Source organism: Phasianus colchicus, chromosome Z (genome assembly GCF_987193195.1).
Source record: "Phasianus colchicus chromosome Z, bPhaCol1.hap1.1, whole genome shotgun sequence".
Lineage (NCBI taxonomy): Eukaryota > Metazoa > Chordata > Aves > Galliformes > Phasianidae > Phasianus > Phasianus colchicus.
In genome coordinates, this window is record NC_143476.1 from 11,773,628 (window position 1) to 11,795,317 (window position 21,690).

A 21,690-nucleotide genomic window follows, 5' to 3' on the forward strand; every position below is an offset into this window, starting at 1 on the left:
TTAAAAAGGATGGATTTAGGTTAGATATAAGGAAAAAGTTTTTTTACAGTAAGGGTGGTAAGGCAGTGGAACAGATTGCCCAGAGATGCAGTGGATGCTGTGTCCCTAGTGACTTTCAAGGTAGTGTGCTGGATCAGCCCCTGGGGAACCTGATGTAGGTGTAAATGTCCCTGTTCATTGCAGAGGAGTTGGACTAGATGACTTCTAAAGGTCTGTTCCAACCCTAGGGATTCTATGACAAAAGACACAACCCTAAGGACTTTATGATAAAAGACACTATACACACTCTCTTGGCTTTGATTTCTGTCTCTTGCCACTTACTCTTCCTTTCCTCCTGTCACTAATACAAACATCTCATTTGCTTTTCTCTATTTTGTTTCCATGTAATCTATTCTAGTGTCTTCGGATGCCTTTCTTGCACTCAGTTTCTTTGTTTCCTACACAAAGAAAACCCACCCGTGACCCTTTCTTCCCCCCACTCTTCTAACTTCTTTCCAGGCATTCCATTCCTAAACTTATTGGTATTCTGAACTCTCCTCTGATTTCATCATGGCAACAATCCATCCTCCATCCTTGACATCTCTCTAGAATTTCTCTCACTAAAGCCTTTGACTGCAGCTGAATCTCAGATCCACATCAGTATGCTTATCTTTTTCAAATTATCAGACACCTGCCTCACATTTAACCAGGCTTTTCTTACTGAATTCTTGCCCTTCCTCAGGGACTGTATCCTCTCTGATCTTCTCTCATTATTCTCCAACTTTTTTTTTCCAGTTTTGTTTTGGGGGGGGTGGGGTAGGAGCAAGACAACACCTTTAACTTCCTCTGGGTTTTGGATAAATTTTTTGTCTCTATCCACGCTGTCTGTGGATAATTTTGTCAGGAAACAAAGTCAGTTCCAAATTCTGAGACAGAGGAGCAGATTAAAACTTGGTTTTCTCTCTTTGGTGCTCTCTTCCAAACATTCAGCATTCCACTCTAGCTGTGACTAGAGGAAAACTCATTTTCTCTAGGCCACCTGGCAGCTTTGTGTCCTGTTTGTTCAGTCCTTAGTCACTGAGGTTATGGCCTGTGACTAGAGTGCTGCAGCAGTGTGACAACCAGAATAACAAATGGCCACAGAGTTGAATTAGGTAGAAATGTGTCAGTTTTGAAACGAGTGTCACAGTACCTTGAAGAACACCTACAAGAAGATTTACTGTCATTAAAAACTAAGTATTTGACTCGGGTGTTCAGCATTTGTGTGCGTGCTGCATGGCCTGAATTCAGTGCTCTACAAAATTTTCTGTTGTTTGGCATAAAAGAGGTCTGGATCCTGTATTTTGCTACCCTAGTATCTCTGGTTCTGCTGGTACATCTCTTGTGCCTGGAGCTGGCTCTCCATCTAACTGAGGCATCATCTTTAACACTTAAAAAAACAAGCTCAAGGAAAAAAGGTTTTGGTGATGTGACATGAAAATAGACAGCACAAATACAGACCTGCAGTAACAGAAGACATACGTGCTAGGTGTTGAATATAATTTGGAAACCAAGCCACAGATGAGAGGTCTTACTTGATTTGGTTTATTTTTGCTAATCAGAAAGTCAGTAGATGTAAACTACAGATGCATCATAGGGATATTCAGTCAGGTGATGCAACATGTATCTATTAATCATTGTAATTATGAAAAAAACAATTAGATACAAGCATGATAATGACTCTCTTCCTAGCTTAAAATATGTTATCACTAAATTTGAAAATGGCACACTAATAAATAGGGCTTCTAAAAGAGGTGTGTTGGTAAAACCTTGTTTTATCTACTTGTTTTTCACTGTAATATCAATATATTGAAAACATTTGCACGGGGCCAAGTAATTGTGAGAGAATAAAACAGCATATGAGGTTATAATTACTATGTTAGGTAAAACAGAGCATTATCAGTCTTCATTGTTGTTGTTTTTTTTTTCCCTTCCAATTACTTGATAGTCCAGGAAACTTTTCACAGCTGAGCCATTGTGTTTTCTTCAGAAGTTAGAAATAAGATTGGCAGATTGATGTCCGTATTCAGCCATGCAGCAAAGTACTGGAAGAACTGCCCTATTTCATCCTACTCTTCTGTGAGTTTCTATTATTTACCACATAAGAACAACTTCTTTGTAATGTCTCCCTTGTAGAAAAATGACGTGTTTATCTTCAGTGCCAGCCCTTGATTTCCAGTGCATGTTCAAAATAGTTAATGGGTAAAGGAATGCTGGCTGGTTTTATGCTAAGAAAAAAAGCCTCCACAAGTTCACAGTTAGTAAAGTACACTTTTTTTTTTTTTTTTTTTGGCCAGATGGTCTGCTGGTTTCTCAAGTCTTCTTATGTAACACGAGGGAACATTTTGTTGTTTGAATTGTTATAACTGCCTATTTTCTGTGTTCAAAGGAATAGATTCCCTTACATCTGGGGTATTTTTAACTGGATAATGTAACTCAGAGTGATAATATATAAAAACAGACTTCTGTGTTGGTTGTTTGAAAGAAAGTTGTTTATTCATTAGAAATACTAGAAATGTAATAATTTGATTTGGTAGTTAGTTTTTCATCTGAATATTAAGTTCTGAGTAGAAAAGAAAATAGCACTAAGTTTAATTGCATGCTTTGAACAAGGTTTAATAACCTATACAGTTTCTTCAATATCCCTCAGTAGTGTATGCTATTATTGTCCTTAGAACCCCTGATGTCCTTGTTTTAATGGTTCAAAGCATGTGAAAAATATTTGTCTGGAAGAATATAACAACTGGGATTTTTTACTTGTACATGATAACACACTAAATTCTATCACTTTTAATTAAATTGATTAATTATAATTTAATAATTTAACTATCTATAAAAATATATAGCCATAATTCACTGCTGCAGATCTGAATACAAAGATTGCTGGGGCAATGCTTTCAGGGCCAAAACTTCAGCTGGACTGTTGTGTCTTTTGAAGGAATTATGCAGATCCTTCCTATTTGAGGGTCTAGCTTTTGGCTGTCATCTTATGAAGTCACTGCTTTCCATGGACTTCCTGGCATTCGCCTTAATCAAGAGTTGGTGAGGGATAAAAGCCCCTGGCTGATCTCATATCTGCACTTCTTGCATAACCATTGTAGTAAGTATCATCTTTGATCTTACACTGTGAAATGGTTTAATTTATAGTGATTAAAAAGGTGCAAAAATATGTCAACCTTCACATACCTTTGGAAGATCACAGAATCATATAATGGCTTAGATTGGAAAGGACCTTACAGGCCCCCCCAGCCCCAACCCCTGCCATGTGCAGGGCTGCCCCCCACCAGCTCAGCTGCCCAGGGCCCCATCCAGCCTGGCCTCGAGCGCCTCCAGGGATGGGGCACCACAGCTTCTCTGGGCAGCTGTGCCAGCGCCTCACCAACCTCTGGGTACAGCATTTCCTCCTAACATCTAACTTAAATTGCCCCCTTTTTAATTTAAAATCATTTCCCCCTGTCCTATTACTAGCAGACTGTGTAAAAACTTGTAAGCTCCCTTCAAGTACTGGGAGGCTGCAATCAGGCCTGCCCAGAGCCTTCTCTTCTCCAAGCTACACAAGCCCAGCTCCCTCAGCCTTTCTTCACAGGAAATGTTCTCCAGCCCTCTCATCATCTCCAAGGCCACCTCTGGACCTGCTTCAGCAGCTCCACATCCTTACTGTACTGGGATGCAGTACTCCAGATGGGGCCTCACAAGGACAGAGTAGAGGGGAGCAATAGCTCAGGTTGGGTAAAACCCAGCATCCTGGCCGAGAAGCAAGGATGTGTAAGCAGTGTGCTTACATGTATTTCTGAAGCTGTAGTTTGATTTTTATGGTGTACATATGTATGGGAAGAATGGCCTGAACCTCTGATTGATCACCTGAGGCGAGCAATGAGTCAGCCCTGGGAGCACAGGTGAAGGCAATTCAGCTGTGCTGCTGGAAGGAGTGGAGCCTGGCTGCACCTCTCCTGGTCCCATTTAAGAGCTGACTACCAGTGGGGAAGGATCTTTTTCTGGAGATCCCTTCTTTGGAGTTTTACAGCAAGCCCAGGTAAGCGAAAGCACTCTTATCTATTCTTTCTTTGGTGTATGTAATAATCTGCTTAGCCAAACTCTCTTGTGTTTCGTAATTATAATGTCTGTGTATTCATTGATTATACAGTATAACTAAGGTTTTCTAGCATGTGTTCACTGCAGTTGGGAATTATCTAGGGCAGACACGAAAACCTGGCAAACTGTAGTATTGTGGAGTAAAGAGAAATCCTGCAGTAGAACAATTTGCAAGCAGAGGCATCTAAGCAGAGAACTAATTGCTTAATAGTATTTTTTTATCGTTTGTTTTCTTGAGAGCAAGAAGGCAAAATGGAAGTCAAGAAGTAAGAATGGACATCATGAAAACATCAGTAAGAATTTCTGTTCTAAAAGTAAGCTAGAGAAGGAGTCTGTAAATACTTACAATGCCACATTAATCATAAATTGTTTTTCTTGAGTTCCTATATTCAAGTTTATTTAAATAAGAGGTTGACATAATCTCTATTTATGCTTGTGTGTGCATAGCAGTATATTTGGAGATGCTCAGGTAGTAGAAAATGGTGGGCCAGTAACTCGGTCGCTCTGTTATAGCAAGAAAGGGATGTTTTAAATTCTTAATTTATTAAATATTTAATTTAATATTATTATATACATATATATATATAATATGTATATATATTAATACTTTATTTAAAAATTTAAGTAAAATTTATATATTATAGAAATAGTTGCTAGTCAAAAATGGATTTTTTTGGTTCCCAGTCCTTAACAATACATTTCTCTGGTCTTGAGTCAACAGATGGGTCGTTCATCACAAGATGAAGAAAATCCAGCAGAACTGTGTGGAGCACTGAGGGCATAGCAAAATAATGGATCGTCAGTACCAGATGGATGTATGTATTTCTTAAAATTCCCATGTTTTTATGTAGCAATATAGATGGCTCTACTTATCTTGTCCTTAGTGGACTTCAAATACTTTGATTCCAGCCTGTTGTGACTTCCTTGTCAGTACCAACTGGGGTACAAATCATCTCACTTGACATCAAACCTGTAACCGTTAGGTGTGAAGTTAAGCTGGCTGAAGATCAGATTTGGCTGCTATGGATGTTCTAAGTGCATCTACAGAGGAAGCTTAATCTTTCCCATCTCAGAGGCTGTCTTGAAAGGGTATGGATTGCTATCCTTAATCACTCTCTTTGCTGAATATATAGGGACTGTAAATACTAACTTAAGATAGTATGTCTAATTTTTGCATGGCTGATTCTAGAGAACAGAAATTCTATTTTAAGGAGGCACACAAATCCTTCCATGCGGTACTGTTCTTTCTGGGATGTGGTGTCTTATGTACTTTGAGGAAGATAACAATTTAACTGCTCTGTCCTGTACTCCTGGTGTATTTGTTTGGTGCTGGGGGTGTACTGGTCCATTGGGATCCTGGTATGAAAGGCACTCAGAGTCTGTAAGGTACCATTTGACCTGCTGTTTATTAGATCGAATGCTATAAGGACAGAATAATAAATAACTGATGTCCCTTTAGATGCTAAGAACCCCAAGTTACGCAGCACCAAAGAAGCATCTGATCCCTGCACAACACTATGCAGACCCTTTATTTGAAGGGGTACTCCCATTTGGATAATTTCCCAACATGCCAGCTTTTTGCTGTACTTGTAGACAAAGGCAGGATAACCCAAGTGGCAGAATCACTGGTACTAAATGGGAGCTGGAGTTTTTGTGAAGGAAACTTAAAACTTGATTGCAGTACTGAATCAACAGGTGAGAATGATGCCTAGAGCAGAGATCCACGGCAGTTCTAGCCGTTTGGTTATGTTCACTTGTAGCCTTTAATGTCAGGAAAGGAGTTGAGCACTGAGCTGTGTATGCTCTGTTTTGCTGAGAGTTGCAGCGTGGCTTATTGAGTCAAACTGCCATCTCTTCCTGGAAGGCAGGTTCCATTTAAGACACTTTTGTGGCTCACACTCCAGATTATGCAGATGCACGTTTCAAGGTTGTGAATGACTGGCTCTGGGTCTTCTGAAATGCTCCTTTCCTACCTATCTACTTCAACAAGTAAATAGTTTTGTGTCAAGTTAAAGATCAGAGGGCATTATTCTACCTGATCGTATTTGTGGCTTGGAGACAATCATTATGGCAGATTTCCTGCTCTGAAGAGTACTGCTATGGCATTTAGCTAAGAAACAGAAATTCTGTTTGGAAAGATAGACCTCTTCTGTTACTGAGGCTTACTGTGTGGAAGTGCTTTTTTGGGAGAGCAATTTGAAGGAAATTGTCCTGAGAGCTTGAGACATTTCTAACTGTAGCTGTTTAGATCTGTTTCCAACCACCACAGACAGAGCTGACAAGAAAGCTGCCCCAGCTCCTCTGTAGAGGTCTGATGTGACTGATGATGGGGCAAGGCCAGGGCCTCCTTCTGTTACCTGTCCTCCTGTCAAGGAAGAAGCATTGCTGCACTTGTATTTTCCAGAAGAGGTGACAGGCCTTGGCAGTGTGACATCTGCGATGCTAGCAAGGAAGTCAGGCTGGTCCTATGTAAAAGTGAGAAGAATCATCTGGATAAAAAATCATCTGGTAAATATTGCCTTCATAACCTGGGGCTCCCTTATTGCATCCGTGTGCAGAGGGACTGGGCTTTTTCTTGGTGATGGACTGACAGATTAATGAAGAAGATTCAGTGTGGATCAGATAGATAGAATTGGAGCTGAAGGTCTCAGCAGCAGTATGAGATGCCTAAACAGTGTCATCCTATGAACTCAGAAGGCTCAGGGTGCATTACAGTCATACATGAATTCATGGAGTTCAGTAAAAGACTCATGGTAGGAGTTGCATGGTCAAGGCATCTGGCTTTTGATCTGAAATATGCTGCATTTAACACACGACTCAAACTGATGGTGTGGGGCCAGAGCAATGGAAATCTGTGTCTTAATATGCAATTAAGTCATATTATGGGCCTTGCAGACAAATTTAATGTCAGATTATTATTATTTGGAAGAGAATATCAGTGTACAGCATGGCAAACGCAGATGAATGAAAGGATTTTCATTTGTAATTGGCTTAAGCTAATTTCTTTTCTATTAGGATCTCCTCTACCAAGATTTAATAGCAATCAGAGGGCTGAGGAGGCTTCCCGTGCTCTTCAGTTGCAGTAGCATGTGCAGTGTCAATTTACTGGATGTGTAGGTGAAGTCTGTGCCCTTTATCTCAAATCCCTGGGCACTGCCTGCCTTTTAACTACATTTCTGGCTTTTCATCTGATGTTCCTACCCTTGTTTACAGATTCTTGATTTTTACCTTGGTAATCCAGTTTGGCTTGAAACTTTATTCTGGACGATGAGCTTTAATCTCTTACTAAGTTAACAAGAAAGCAGGCATGGTTTTAGGTTTGCTCAAAGAAAGCTTAGCAGTGATTATGTGGGGACGTCTTAGAAGTCAAAGGTCTAGTTTCATTTGATTCTGTTTTCTGTATTGTTTACCATCTCTGTCTTAATGTTTGGTGGCATAGCTGACTTCATCTCCCCAGCGTCACCGATTCATTCGTAAGTTTGTTGCTTGGATGAACCTCAGCTGTATTCACTCCTCTCTGTGCCTTATTCTCAGATTTGGTCGTTTCCTTTTTTTTTTTTTTTTTTTTTTCCCAGGCATTTATTGAAGTGCAACCTTTTCCATGTAGTCCTCTTTTTCCTTTGGTGTCCTCCTCTTCATCCTGAGCTGATGAGATTTATTGCCACCCTGCTTCAGTCTGATCAGGCAGTCAAGAATTTTCTTGCTGTTGATGGAATTGTTAAAACTTTCCCAACTGTGCTTTTTAAGAGTTTCCAGTCTCTTGAGTTTACTGTGGCAAGATCAAGGTTCTCAGAATTCTTGTATGCCTATTCATTATGAGTAAAAACAATGTTTTTCATCTGTCAACTGAAGACATGCTCAGAGTGCTAAGTAAACGTGCTACAACAAACAGCAAGAAGGCTAAGCCTTTAAAATCCCCTTCATTTGCTGTGATTTGTGACTGCTGTCTTTCATTTTTTGAGTTTTGTAGGACTTGTATCTAACCCGCTTACCCTGTGGCATTCATTCAGATGTTGTGCAGGTCAGAGCAGAAGTCTGCATTTGTGCGTTTGAGATTTGCTGTAGTTTGAGTCTAGCTTTAATATACTGATTCACTGGATGAAGGACTGATTCAGCCTTGATGTGACTGTTAAACTGCAGTAGGTAGAGACCTTGACTACAGCTTGCCCAGCCTTGAACTTGGCCGTCATGATCACTTGGGCACTCCTCCTGGAAAGCTGCTGAGTATAAACTTAGCCTGAGAAGATGAATCTGTTAAATTATCTAACTTTTAACAGGTGGACTTGCTTGAACACAGAACTCTCTGTTATTCTATGGAAAATGCCTTTCAGAATTGAGGAAGAATGTATGAAAAGGAAAAATATGCAAAATTGGCATTTTCTTTGGCTATGGGATACTCAGAACAACTTAACAGCTACGGTTGGCATGTAAGTAATGTGAGATGAGATGAAGCTTCTTTTTGAATCTGAAGTTTTCAAAACTTCAGAGATGACGTAGATGCTATTGCAAAATAGCATAGTGGTTACAAGTGATGTGCTTTTGTACCCATATAACAAGCAGAAAAGATTGTGTATTATTTAGAATAATTCAAATAGAATTAGAAAAAATCCTTTATGTAAGCAAGAATGAATTTGGTATTCCAAGCACTGTCATTCATTATGGAAACTTGTCAGTGCTCATGTATCATAGATATCTACTTAAAATACATGCACTTAGGTACAAGACCTAATATTTGTAAAGTAATGAAGATCATTTAGTTCAGAAGAAAAAAAGAATAACCTTAATAAAATAACCCCACAATTATCAACTGTTAGGATTCTAATAGGCTTTTGTAACAAGTCTTTGTCTCAGATACTAAAAATACCTTTGGAAAAGACAGATGGGGAGCTTTCTGACTGGTTTTGTGAGAACAGTCAAAATGTGCTCTGAAAAGGCATTTCCTCCTGTATGACCTGATGCACTGATGTGTGTCCAAGCTGCAGCTCATTTCACAAGTGTTCCTGAGCTTGTTAATGGGGCATTGAGAGAGCTTTTCCTTATCTGAAGCTGCTCATTAATGATACGAAGGCTCTAAAAAATCTTAATTGGTTTCAAATACCTATATGCTGAACAAACTGAATTACGTGAATTTGATTTCTTTCTTTGGAGATAATTTGATAGGAAAATCTTCAAGTTAGCTAAAATGATCCCATTCAGCCCTGCTAGTATAGGTATTGCTATCCACATTTCTTAAATGATCACAGATTTCTGTAAATTGCATAGTTAGTCAGGATAAGACAGCTGTTAAGTTCCCCAGACTGGCTCATATTGCATTGTATACATCACTTTTTTTGAAACATTGCATATACCTCTGCTGACAGCACTTTCATATCTTCAAGATTAACCTTCTATTGAGTACAGTGATACCATGGTTTTCATACTGCTTTACCCCAGCCTATGCACATCTGATTGCTGTTGTGGGTTCTTCCTTGTATGGGTTTGATTTCACACATCTTGACAGTATTGACCTGTATTAAATTGTATAAAACCTTTTGCTTGGAGAGTAATAAATGACTTTACCCCGGAAAGAACAGAAATATTCCTTCCCTCCTTCTTTCCTCCCTCACTTACTGCTTTGGCTTATTACTGGAAATGCAAAACTCCTAGAGATCTTATTTCAAGTGTTTCAAATATTCTCTACAGTACTTGTCATTAATTTCTGTTATTGCTTTTTTGCCCACATTCTATTTATTATATGGAGCTGGCCTCAGTATGAACCTTGAGAGGTTACCATCCAGGAGCATTAAAGAGATTTAAATCCCTTAATGTTCAATGCATTAAAAACTATTTTATGATATGGCAATTAAAAATGACATGCTGTGGAGAGTAAGAGGATCCCACAGAGTATGTTACAGGTATGGCTCAGCAGAAAATGAGCAGTATGTCCAACTTCTCCCCTTGGCCTCTTCTTACCTCATAAAAACTTTCAAAACATAAAGGAAACAATACAGATCTCTACTGGGTTGAAGGATGATGTTTTGTTGCAGGATGGAAAGTTGCAAGTTATTAGAAAGAAATGACCGTTGAAAGTGGTCAATTTATGGTGCAGGAAATCTAATTTCTGGAGCTGTGTGTGCATGTATGTTCTCACTTCATCACTGTTTCCAGATGATGGGGCTACAAACTCAGGCAGTAACCATCATCAGTCATCGTTAGTCTCAAAGTTCAGATCTTCTTTCTGACTTTTTAGAGATCATTTGAGATGTTTGTAGCAATGGTCATGGCATTCTCTTTTTGGCTGCAGCTCTGACTAAATGGAATAGAATTATGGAGGAAAACGTAGAAGCTGATATTCCCTGGGCAAACCTGCATGCCAAATGTACCTTTCGCAGAAAAAGATGTAATGTTTTAGAGCTCAGGAGAGCTGTAGCCATACGCTGCAGGCATATTTGATGAGCTTGCATTCCTCTTCTGTTGAATCAAAAATCTGGGCTAAGCAGGAACTTTGTAGGGAAAAGAAGATAGAACGTGTTCCTTTCCAGGCTCGCTTGGGAAATGTCAGGTCTTTCTAAAGGCACCATTCAGCCACCGGCCTTTTTTGCCAAAAAGATAACAAGACAGCCAGCACTGCAGAACTGAGTATTCTCCATGTATTTACTCATAGCCTGAAATAGACTATGGCAGTTGTCTTTAAGATCATCAGTATACAGTTAAGAAGTGAGCAGCTGACAAAGGTAGGGGCATACCAATGAGTCTTTCCATTTTGAAAGATTTTCATGTAGACCTTAACTCTAAGTATTAAAGATTGATCACAGTCACAAATCCCATCTTTCATCCCAAACCTATTAAGCTATTGCAAATTGACCTTACCTGAGCCCTGTTCTTTTTTCTTTTTTTAACTTAACTGCTTATTATGTATTCATTTTATGTATCTCTTATTTTTGCCTTGCCTCGAGCTGGCAGTCACTTTAAGAAAGCCATCTAAAAAACTCTCTATATCTCTATTTAGTATGTAAGTAAATCTTGGTGTGAATTGTAGGGTATGTGTATCTTTGGTTCATCTCCTGTACTGCATAATGTGGCAGTATGGCTTTACTCTTTCCAAAGCAGTATGCCTTCTCAGAAAGCACTTCACTGACAGCTGAAGCTGTTCCTGTGGTTTTGAAATGTCAGGGGGATAAGAAATGCCATGTGGCAGCAGCAGCTGTGCTGGCTGCATCTCCTCTGTTGTCTGGGGGAACATCTGATAAGGTGCCCATCTTGCACCTTATCTGTGGCTCCAGTGGAATGTGTAGCAAGGCAGAAGCAAAAGACTTGAGCTTTGCAGCTGTGAAGAAAACCTACAAAATAAGACAGTTACTCACAGCTTGAGATAAAAATGACAGATGTGAATAATGAAGAAGTCTGTGTAATATCTAACCTTCTTCCTCATCTTCCTCAAAGCAGAGATTCTGAAGCAGCTTGTCTGACAGTGACATTGATCTCGTATTATCACACATCTGTAACAATGACAGCCTTTGCTTACTGCTTACAGGGAGACCTCTGGGGTAAATGCACACACAAGTGTACAAGGAGAGTTAGCAGTTGTCACTCTTCCCAAATGCACTGTGACATGGGATGTGTTCAAGGTAACAGACTTGCTGGAGGGGCAGATTTCCTTGCAGCTTTATAGGAAACCTGAGAGCTCAGTGCAGAACTCTGTGATAAAACACCCGTAGTAAAATCTATTTGAGAGGTGAATCCTCCTGGTTTCCATGAAGTTTGGGACTCCCTAATAATGAAATTAAAATTTGCACGATTGGAAATTATATGTTTGGTTCTTTTGATCCCACTGGACTTTAGTTTTAATATTTACCTTGCTGCCTATTGGGGTACTTGAGTAATTTTAATCTGCCACAATATTATGCAGCTCCTCTCTTTAACAGAGTGGGGTAGGCTGTTACCAACTTGGCTGAGGGAGCTGGCATTGTTCAATCTGCTGGAGAGGAAGCTCAGGAGAGACGTTATAGCTCTCTCTACCTACCTGAAGGGAAGTTTTAGCCAGCTGGTCTCTGCCTCTTCTCCCATGTAACTAGTGACACGACTAGAGGAAATGGCCTTGAGTTGCACCAGGGGAGCTTCAGGTTGGACTTTAGGAAATAGTACCTCTCTGAAAGAGTGGGCAGGCACTGGAATGGGCTGCCCAGGGAGGTGGTGGAGTCACTGACCCAGAAGGCATTCAGGGAACGTTCAGATGTTGTGTTGAGGGACGTGGTTTAGTGAGAAATATTGGTGATGATCTTGCAGGTCTTTTCCAACCTCGGTGATTCTATGATAGCAGGAGAAATAGTTATTGCATATCCTTTTTTTTCTATTCCACCTCACTTTGTATTTGGGCTGCTGCTTGGGATCTGCTCAGGATCACAGATTATCTTAGATACTTTTGATCTATAAAGATGAAAATAAGAATGAAGATGGGGTGGATTTTAATATTAGCTTTTGGGTGAATACCAAGGGTGTAGAAAGGGATTAGAAATATTTTGATGGAGAGAGATAAAAAAAGATCTAGTGGAGATTGTAGAGATTGAATTGTCTTTCCTTCTTCATGTATCAAATTTGTTAATAGAGAAAGTGCTCTTTAAGTTCAAGCGAAGGTGACAAATTTTAATTAAATCATGTCTACGGATTTTTTTTCTGTTCTTATAAAATCATCTAAAAATGTTGTAAAGAAGACTGCAACATTTCAGAGGAGGAGTGAGATTCAATTTCCAGTTAATTGCTTTCCTGAACATAGGTGTCCTCATGTCGGTGTGCACATGGAGCTAGGAACTTGGCTCAGTTCCCCACATGCAGGCACTGATGAAAGTTGAGGTGCTCTGGGGTGCTCCTTGTTTCCTGCTGCTGGCCCAGACGAGTCTGGGTGTCTCTGAAGCTGCCTGTCACGTTCAGCAGTCCTGTATGTGCTGAACTGCAGCACAGTTCTGTGCACTCTTAAGGCCATGCTGTTGGATAAGGTGATGAGAGCACTTGACCAGTATAGGGCAGTGCAGGAACACAGGATTCAGTATTGTCTTGAGACTTTGGAGAGGAGAAATAAGATTCAGCTACAAACAGGCCCAGAATGGGAATGGGTCTTCCATCCCAGACAGATCCTGCTGATGAACTGCTCAGCATAGAATTGTCTCCTGCTCCCCAGTGAGGAAACATCAACAAGAGCAAAGCTGAAAGCCTCATGATCAGGGACTTTGCCTGAAAGAGAGTTAAATGTGGCTCTAATTCTTAGTCTGAAAACCATATCAACAATTTATTCAATTACTGTTTATAGTAGAAGTAGCTACACAGGCTTACAATCCATACAGGCTCCAAGAATGCCTTCTATTTATGTGCATTTTTTGTTCGTTTGTTTTCCCCTTGATCTCCAGATGGGTTCTTCATTTGTTCACATGAGGAAAAAAATGATCAGGAGTAGAGAGGTGTGAATTGAGTGTGTGTATATACTTTTACATCTGTTCCTTGTGCTTCGCATGCTCTATAGGAAGTAGAGTGACCTGGATGCAAACTCCATAAGGCTGTGGGGGAAACTTAAATATATTCCTACTCCCTGGATGGCAGTTAAGTATTTGTTATCTTACAGAAGGAGGCTGTGTATGAACTGAGATGCCTGTCAATTTCTAATGACGTTTCTGTAAGTCTTGTGGTGAAAGTGGTGAAGACAGATGAAAGGCAAGTAGGTTGGTTTATTAAATGATCATTCTTCACACTGAATAGCAATTTGATGCACTCTGAATCCAAGTATTAGAGCCTCTTGTTGTTTTGTAACTTGATCACAGCACAGTAACTCCTAAGCTAATTTCTTAAAGGCTCATTTGTAGTCTCAGATGATTATCCTGCGACAGTGAAATGTTTGGGATGGAAAACAGCAGCAAATGTAGATCACTGATTTATTTTATTGCAGCCATTATGTCTACCCTTGGAGGCCTTAGAAGCAAATTCTGTTTTCCATGTATTGAAGCTAGGGTAAACCATTGCTCCAACAGTACTAAATGTAACTATCTGAAATGTTTTGTAGTGTATCAGTAGTTAAGAGTGAGCACCCTATTCAGAGTCACTGAAGTCAAAGACTTGCAGGTAGCTGTCAGAGCTGAAGACAAGTGGCTCTGTGGGCATGTTGCATAGCCACGGTCCCGCATGCATCCCTACTGGTGGACGGGCTGTCGAAGTGCCCTGTGGTTCCCTTTCAGCCTCTGCACTTTTCTTCTCAGGGAATCAGAGTAAGAGATCAAAGGCAGAGAGAAGGTGCACAGTGTTTTGCCCACCTGTATTTTCTGGAGAAGTGCCTTCAGATGTCTTGGCACAAGTTTTTCCCTAATGATTTCGTAGGGCTTTGCACGTGGCTGCAGACTAGCACTGTCTGAACACACAACATAAAGGTAATGTAGGTGCCCTGCTCACAAAGAATCAAAATTGTTTCTGACAGATTCTTGGAGATACCAGGCAAAGCATTCACAGTTGGACCAGTAATCATAGCAAGAAAAATTGTGCTCCCCCAACTGTTGAAGGGGCTCTATGGCTACACAGCACTCCTTCTCAGGAAGCAGCCTAGTTCCAAGAGATAATCTCTTGTTGTGGTCTTATGATTTTTGGTCAGTATTCCACATCATAACATCACACTGTACTGGGAGTTAAAGGGTTAGTACTGCAGTTCAGTGGCTTGCCAGCATTTCTGGTTTCCTGGTCTCAGAAGAAAAGAGTGAGCTACAACTCCCAAAAGACTTCATTGTTCCATTTCCATTCGAACAAAAAGATAAAACTGGTGGAGTCTCAAGACTGCCTCTCTTTGCTCTCTGTGCTCCTGGCTGTCTCTCCTATAGCATTAGAGTAAGGAATGCAGTTTTGTAAACTCTCTCCTGTTTTATTTGAGTTATTAACTCCAGATCCCATCGTATTCTATTATCTCACATTCCGCCACTGTATTTTTTAAATGAAGTTTTTCCCTTAGTTCACTGCTGCTGGTTTTCTTGCCTCTTCCCCCACCCTTTTGTCTTCCCAGTCCGTAGATCCCTTAGCTCCCTGTCACCAAACCTGGCCAAGCTACGACAACATCCTTCAGTGACTGGCCCTTACATGAGCCCAGGCTAACAGAAGGGGACTTATTTTCTGGAGAACATTTTTGTCCTTTTGTTTTTCTTCTAAGACTGTGCAAGCTTTGGGTAGCAATGTCATGGTAGGGAAAGGAGAACGTGTGGACTTAGCAACAGGTAGGACATACTGCCACCTGCAGAGCCTGAGTTGACTTCAGACAGAGCACAGAGGGCACCTGAAGAATGGGGGATAGGGCATAATGGATATACCTCATCTTACTAGAGGATCATTAGATGAGGTAACTGGAGGTAAAAGGTAAAGGAGTTTACACTAGACAGCAGGGATTTATCTGAGCATCAGCTTAGTAAGGGCTGTGCAGAATATCTCATCGTGCCAACCTAGCTTCTCCCCATCTCACTTTTGAGCACTGCACAGACTTTTTGACGTGCTGTACTTTCTGACGTGGTGGGACTCAGTAGTCAGGAACCAGAGGAGATAGACCATACCCTCTCAGCCCACCTGGAGGGTTTGGTTTGGAAATGTCTTGGGCTGATGCAAGCGAACAAATCAGGAAATAATTTTTGCTGCTGTATTTTCAGTTAGTGAGCAGGTGTAGCTTGTGAGCTCTCAGGGCCAAATCAGAGAGTATTCAGGAAAAGCAGCATTACCTTTAGACTGAGGGTGGAACCACTGATGTGATGAAGTTCTGAAGTGTGGTCTAAACTACTTAAAGTAAACTCCAGATTGAATGAATATAGCTTCACATGAAAAATGAAGCTGTGTAAATGCTTACAACACGACAGTCTTGAAAAATACAGGTCTCTAGGTGTTAGATTCTTATATCCTATTGGGGAAAGAAGTTGTGTGATTCCTAATGATTTCATCTGGGAGCACCCAAAGGTACAAGAAGAGTAATTTCAGAGAATTTCAATTGGAATCACAGATTCTGGAAGGGCACCTTTGGAGATGTTCTAGTCCACTGCTTGCTCAGGCAGGGTGTTGCTCGCAGACGTGTCCAATTGGGCTTGAGCATCTCCAGAAATTCCATCACCTCTCTGGGCAATCTGTTCCAGTGTTTGACTTCTCCTGGAGTAAAACGGTTGTTTTTTTGTTTTGTTTTTCCTATTTATATAGACTTTCACAGGTGTTCACTTTGTGTTCATCACTTGTTATCCTGTCACTGGGCAGAATCTGGCTTCCTCTTCTTCATTCCTTCCTATCAAGAATTTATATCATCAACAAGATCCCCCTAAGCCTCTTCTTTTCCAAGCTGAACAGTCTCAGTTCTTTCAGCTTCTCTTCATGTCACATTATCCTCTTCCTTTGTTATTTTTGTGCCCCTTCACTGCACCTGCTGCAGTAGCTTCCTGTCTCATACCAGTAAGCCCAGAGCTCCAGATGTATCGCACCAGGACTGAGTACAGGAGAAGGAATTCCTCTGCTGACCTGCTGTCAATGCCTTGCCTAATGCGACTCTGGAGGTCGCTGACCTCCTCTGCTGTGAAGGCACAGTATTGGCTTGTGGTCAGCTTTTTGTCCTGCAGAACCCAGATTCCTTTCTGTAGTGCTTCTCCTCATCCTGTCATGATGTACTGGGGAGTCATTCCTTGACAGACACAGGACTTTGCATTTCTTCTTGTTGAATATCACATGATACTTTTCAGCCTAATACTGCAGCCAATCCAGCTCCCTTTGAATGGCAGCACACTCAACTAGTGCCTCAGCAGCAATGTTGTACCATCTGCAAACTTGATGAGAGTGCACTTTGTCCAGACGTTCAGGTCATTAATGAAGATAGACAATGTTGGCCCTGATGTTGTCCCCTGGCATACTTGTGGTGGTTTCAAGATTTCTGCTATTGGTATTCCACATCATAGCATCAGGTAATGCACGGGGAGTTAAAGAGTTAAGGCTTCAGTTCCATGGACTGTTGATAGTTCCAGGTACATTTCACAGAAGAGAAAGAATGAACTGTATCTCCCAGAATACTTCACTGTTCCATTTCCATTTTCTGTTTAAAGGGAAAGAGAAAACTGGGAGTCATGAGACTTCTTTTTCTGCTTGGCTCTGCAGTGTATGCTCCCTAGCTGTCTCACCTTCAACATTAGAGTAAGGCCTTTGGTTTTGGACAATCTCTTGTTTAGTTTATTAGCTACAATTCCAATTGTATTGTGTTCTATTGCATTCTCTCACACTGTGCTCTAATATTTAGTGAATTAATTTTCTCCTTTAGCTCGTTGCTGCTGTTTTGTTTTTAGACCCATCTCAGGGTCCCTCTGTGCCATTTAGTCAAGGAACCAGGTCAAATCAGGCCAGAACTGTGACAGTGCTGTATCTGAATAACTGGGTAAAAGGCACGAGGTGCACTGAGTAGGACTTCTGCTCCACCATACGTTTTTGTTGAGTTTGTAATATAGAGCTGGTTGTATGGAAGTGGAGCTTAATTGTAACTTTCCTAAAATCAGAATGCTGTAATGTTGTAATTCCAAAGATGTTCACTATATGTTTCCCATTTACAAGTATTTATAGCTGACCTACTGTTACTGAATCCTTGCTAATTTTGTATTTACTTTTATTCTTTGAGAGACTTAACTGTGTGGTGAGAAGATGAAAAATTCATTGTACTCTGCAGAGAAGAAAGACAATTTTCTTTGTATGAATGGCAGAACAGCCCCACGGCAAGACTTGTAGGGTGAGTTAATACCTTTTTCTGGAGTAACTGAAAAAAATAGAGAAGACATGAAAGCTGCTTGCAGTTCTGAAATGGGGGATGTATGGAGAATAATTAGTATTGACCTCCAAAGGTAAATCCAGACTGAGAACAGTTGTAATGACTGCAACTGCACAATGTTGCTCAGTTAAGGAAAAATTAAATGTAACGCAGTGGAGAAGAGGAGAAAGAAATGAAGAGTTTAGTGTTCAGATCACATACACGGAGCCAAAAATTTCCATATATCACGTGTGAGATGCCTCTGCTAAGTGAAAAAGCATCATTGATTTTTACCCCTACAGACTGTAGCACCATGAATTTCTACCAAACGCTGTGAGTATGCTTGCTTCATCTCATTTTTTCCACTCTCTGTGAAGACTAGTGGGGTAAGAATCCTCCACAAGGGAAACACTGGGGCAGAAGTACTAAGAGAATCTGCTGGGAAAAGGTGAAAAGGAGTTGGGGGGTGTTGTCTGTAAGAGTGGATGTGATGATGCCCCAAATTGCAGGTGTATTTTGGATGTTGGCAGCAGTGTTTTCTTTGCGTAACTCTGCTTCATGGTATGAGTGGTGAGAGGCAGTCAGAAAGCTCACCTGGCTGTCTGCTCAACAGGGATCACACTGAACCTCTATTTCAGTAGCGAAAGAATGGTGAATATATGATGCCTGACTGTCTGCTAGCAGACACTCACATAAGTGTTTCCATGTGTTAAAGTGGGATTGTTCATGTACATGAATACATCTTTGAAGGATTCACTCTTTAGCAACGTCATCTTTTTCACTTTAGAAGATTTTAATGTGACTGTTGTACTTTCTTGAAAAGACAAATAGTTATTTTACTGTAGTATTCTTTTCTTCTACATGTTTTTAGTTAAGTTTTACATAAACTGCTTTACATATGTGATTTTTTGAGACCTTTTATGCTTCTCTTACTGTATGATTGTCAATTTCTATAATGACTTTTTAATTTGTAATACATTCTGCTGTCTTTCATGGTTTTTGTCTTTTCCTTTTGCAGAAATTGCTGACCTTCACACAATCACCATTCATCCATACTCTGTTCTCATCAAAGTTAGTATAACCACAAGCTTTAGGCTTCTTTTTCGCTTTACTCTTTCTCATCTATCATATATGAGCTGCATTTAAGCTACAGCCAACAGTACCTCCTTGCAGGTCCACGCACTGGAGATAACGGAGGTCCTTGCTGTGAAGAAAGGGGAATAGAGATGCAAGGGAATGATGGAGCTGAAAAGAAGTACAGTAAGAGACTTTGGCAAACTTTTTTCACAGGACAATGATTGATCAGTTTGCTCTCTTCTATTTATGAATCATCTGGAAGTGGGCTTTGCCACAGTGCATGCTCAATGTGTGAGTTGCTTTTGAGTTAATTACTATGACTATCAGCCTTTCTATTAATTTGTAAAGTGTAATAATCCAAATCACCTGTGTGATGTCTTTTCCTTGGTTCAGAGATTCATTAATCCCACAAATGGCTTTCAATATAAATGTGAGTACGTTGATATAACTTTCTGTTCACAAATCTATGTTCAGAGAATAGAAGTAGTCCTATCTTAATTTTTTTCGGCTTACAAACTGCCATAGAGTGAGCTTTCAAATTTACATGAAAAGAACATGAACAATGTGTTGAAGAATTTACAGACATACAGATATCCTTGTGCAATATTTGCCCACGTTTAAAGTGTTTGTATAAGTATCAAACATGAGGAAGAATCAGAAACTCATTAACAGAATTTCATGTACGTTTAATGCAAACACTATCTACTAAAGTCTCCAATTAGGAAAGCATAACATGGTTAATGTATGTGACTCAGCTGAATCCCAGTGTTAAACGTGCTGTGATTAAGTAATGGATGGCTTTTGGGAAATGAATTGATGGTCTCAGGCTTGTTCCTGCTGGACAGTTATCACTGTCATACAAATGAAATTGTTATCCTATTGCTTTACGAGCTAAGGAGAAGGATAATGAACAGGATAGATAAAGCAGCAGAACTATTCCTTGTCCTTAAAACATTTAAGTGGCATTTAATCATCTGGATGATGTGGTAGTAACTTATATTGCCACTGGTCTCTCTGAAATCTTTGTGGCAAAAAATATAACTTCCAAGGTCTCTAAATCTTTCTTATCAGTGACATCTCAGATGTAAATGTTCACGCAGGTTCCTACATCAGGTTGCTTTTTACTGTCAGAATTTTACACAGAATGTTTTCTAAAAGCTTTACTACTTACTGGGAAATGAGTCCTCACGTGGAAGGAACCCAACCCTTGAAAACCAAAATGTTGGTTATAATAAAGCAAAATAACAATATGCAGTAATGCAACATTAATTAAATAACTTTTCTCGGGGAAAAAGTTCATAAGGTACTTTTCATCAGCTCACAAATGTTCAAGAGGAGTCCATTCTGTTAAAAAGAGCTCAGATACTTCCAGTACTTAAAGCTGAAGATACATGTTATGAAGTATGAAATGTCAGGAGATGCCTTAAGGTACCGTCTACTCCATCAGTGCCTAGAAAGACAGGATCAACCACAGATGTATATCATTCTTTACCACTGTCTAACTTGTTATTGAAACTCTCAGATGACGTAGATCCTGTTTGTTGAACCAACAGTACATCTCATTGTTTAATTAGCTCTGTTTATTCTTCCTCATGTCTGCTAGGATTCTTCTGTACTTCAGTTTAAGCCATGTTTTGTCTTACTGTCAATGGATTTATGTAATCCATACGTAATATGTATGTATGATGCCATGGGCTTCTCCTGCCCTATTCCCTACAAGGCTTTCTCCTCTCTATCGTGTAAGCCAGTTGTGAAGATTCTCTTTAAATCCTAATGATTAATATTTTTCTTTTTCATCTTTATTATTTAGTCGGTCTTCAAGGAATTGAGAAAATGACAACATGGCATAGAACTGTGGCTTAAACTCTCTTCTAACAGCTGTCACTAAACCAGCCATCTGTACAGTATCTGTAAGGATTCCTAAATATTCGTTTTTCTCTGTTTTTTGTTTTAGAAAAGATGATGGCTGTACCACGAGACACAAAGGACCCGAGAAAAGATGAAACAAAGGTCACTCATCCCTGGGCCCTGCAAACAGTGCAAGGCAAAAAACTCTTACCATCCCGAAGGCCCGTTGTTGTGCACACCACTGATGAATCATCAAATATCCAGTGTGGAACCCTGCAGATACCAGTAAGGTGTGCCAATTAACAGAGTAATGATGTAGATTGCTCTTACTCATAATAGGCCATTAATTTTCTGGTAACTCATAATACAAATAAGACAGTAGCTATCCAAGCATCCCAGTCACCTCAATTTCATGTAGTAGTTTCCCTCCAATGATTTTCTTCCCAGTGGGAAACTGTCCTCATGGATTATTATAAAACCATTTTTCTTGTCTTTCATGCCCCCTCTGCTTCCACTCATTTGTACAGTCATCTTCCCAGATGCTTCTACTGAGAATGTCAGTAGGAAAAATACAGCAACAATAAAGCCAATGAGATAAAGGCTGAAGAATAAAACTAGGAGATTTGAAGTTGGACAAAGGGTTGCTTTCTTCAGTTCCTCTTTAAAAAAAGAAAGAAAGAAAGAAATATATAAAGCATTAGTGATAGGGTACCACTTTGCCACTTAATGCTTTCTCAAAAACATGCTATTGTTGCTAAGAATCGTATCGCCCCTGTGGGTTTTGGATCAGCTGTATCCTTGAGAAGTTTCCTAAAGTCCCTCTGCTCTGAAGCAGACACTCATGCCAAGAATAGGAGTGCTAGAGATGGAATACCACACGTGCTTCAGAGTTTACACACTGCGTG

General features: G+C 40.1%; 1 long non-coding RNA gene across 3 annotated transcripts; it reads left to right on the forward strand.

Moving 5' to 3' along the window:
- The first annotated feature begins 1,944 nt into the window (after positions 1 to 1,944).
- On the forward strand, positions 1,945 to 21,439 carry LOC149912524 (uncharacterized). Of its 3 annotated transcripts, XR_016462044.1 has the most exons (6): positions 1,945 to 2,097; positions 2,957 to 3,118; positions 4,349 to 4,403; positions 4,825 to 4,925; positions 5,020 to 5,199; positions 6,518 to 8,658. It is a non-coding gene; the product is annotated as an uncharacterized LOC149912524 (long non-coding RNA). The 3 variants fall into 3 exon arrangements; XR_016462046.1 differs by lacking the exons at positions 5,020 to 5,199; positions 6,518 to 8,658 and adding an exon at positions 20,892 to 21,439; XR_016462045.1 differs by lacking the exons at positions 5,020 to 5,199; positions 6,518 to 8,658 and adding an exon at positions 13,703 to 14,041.
- Positions 21,440 to 21,690: the final 251 nt, after the last annotated feature.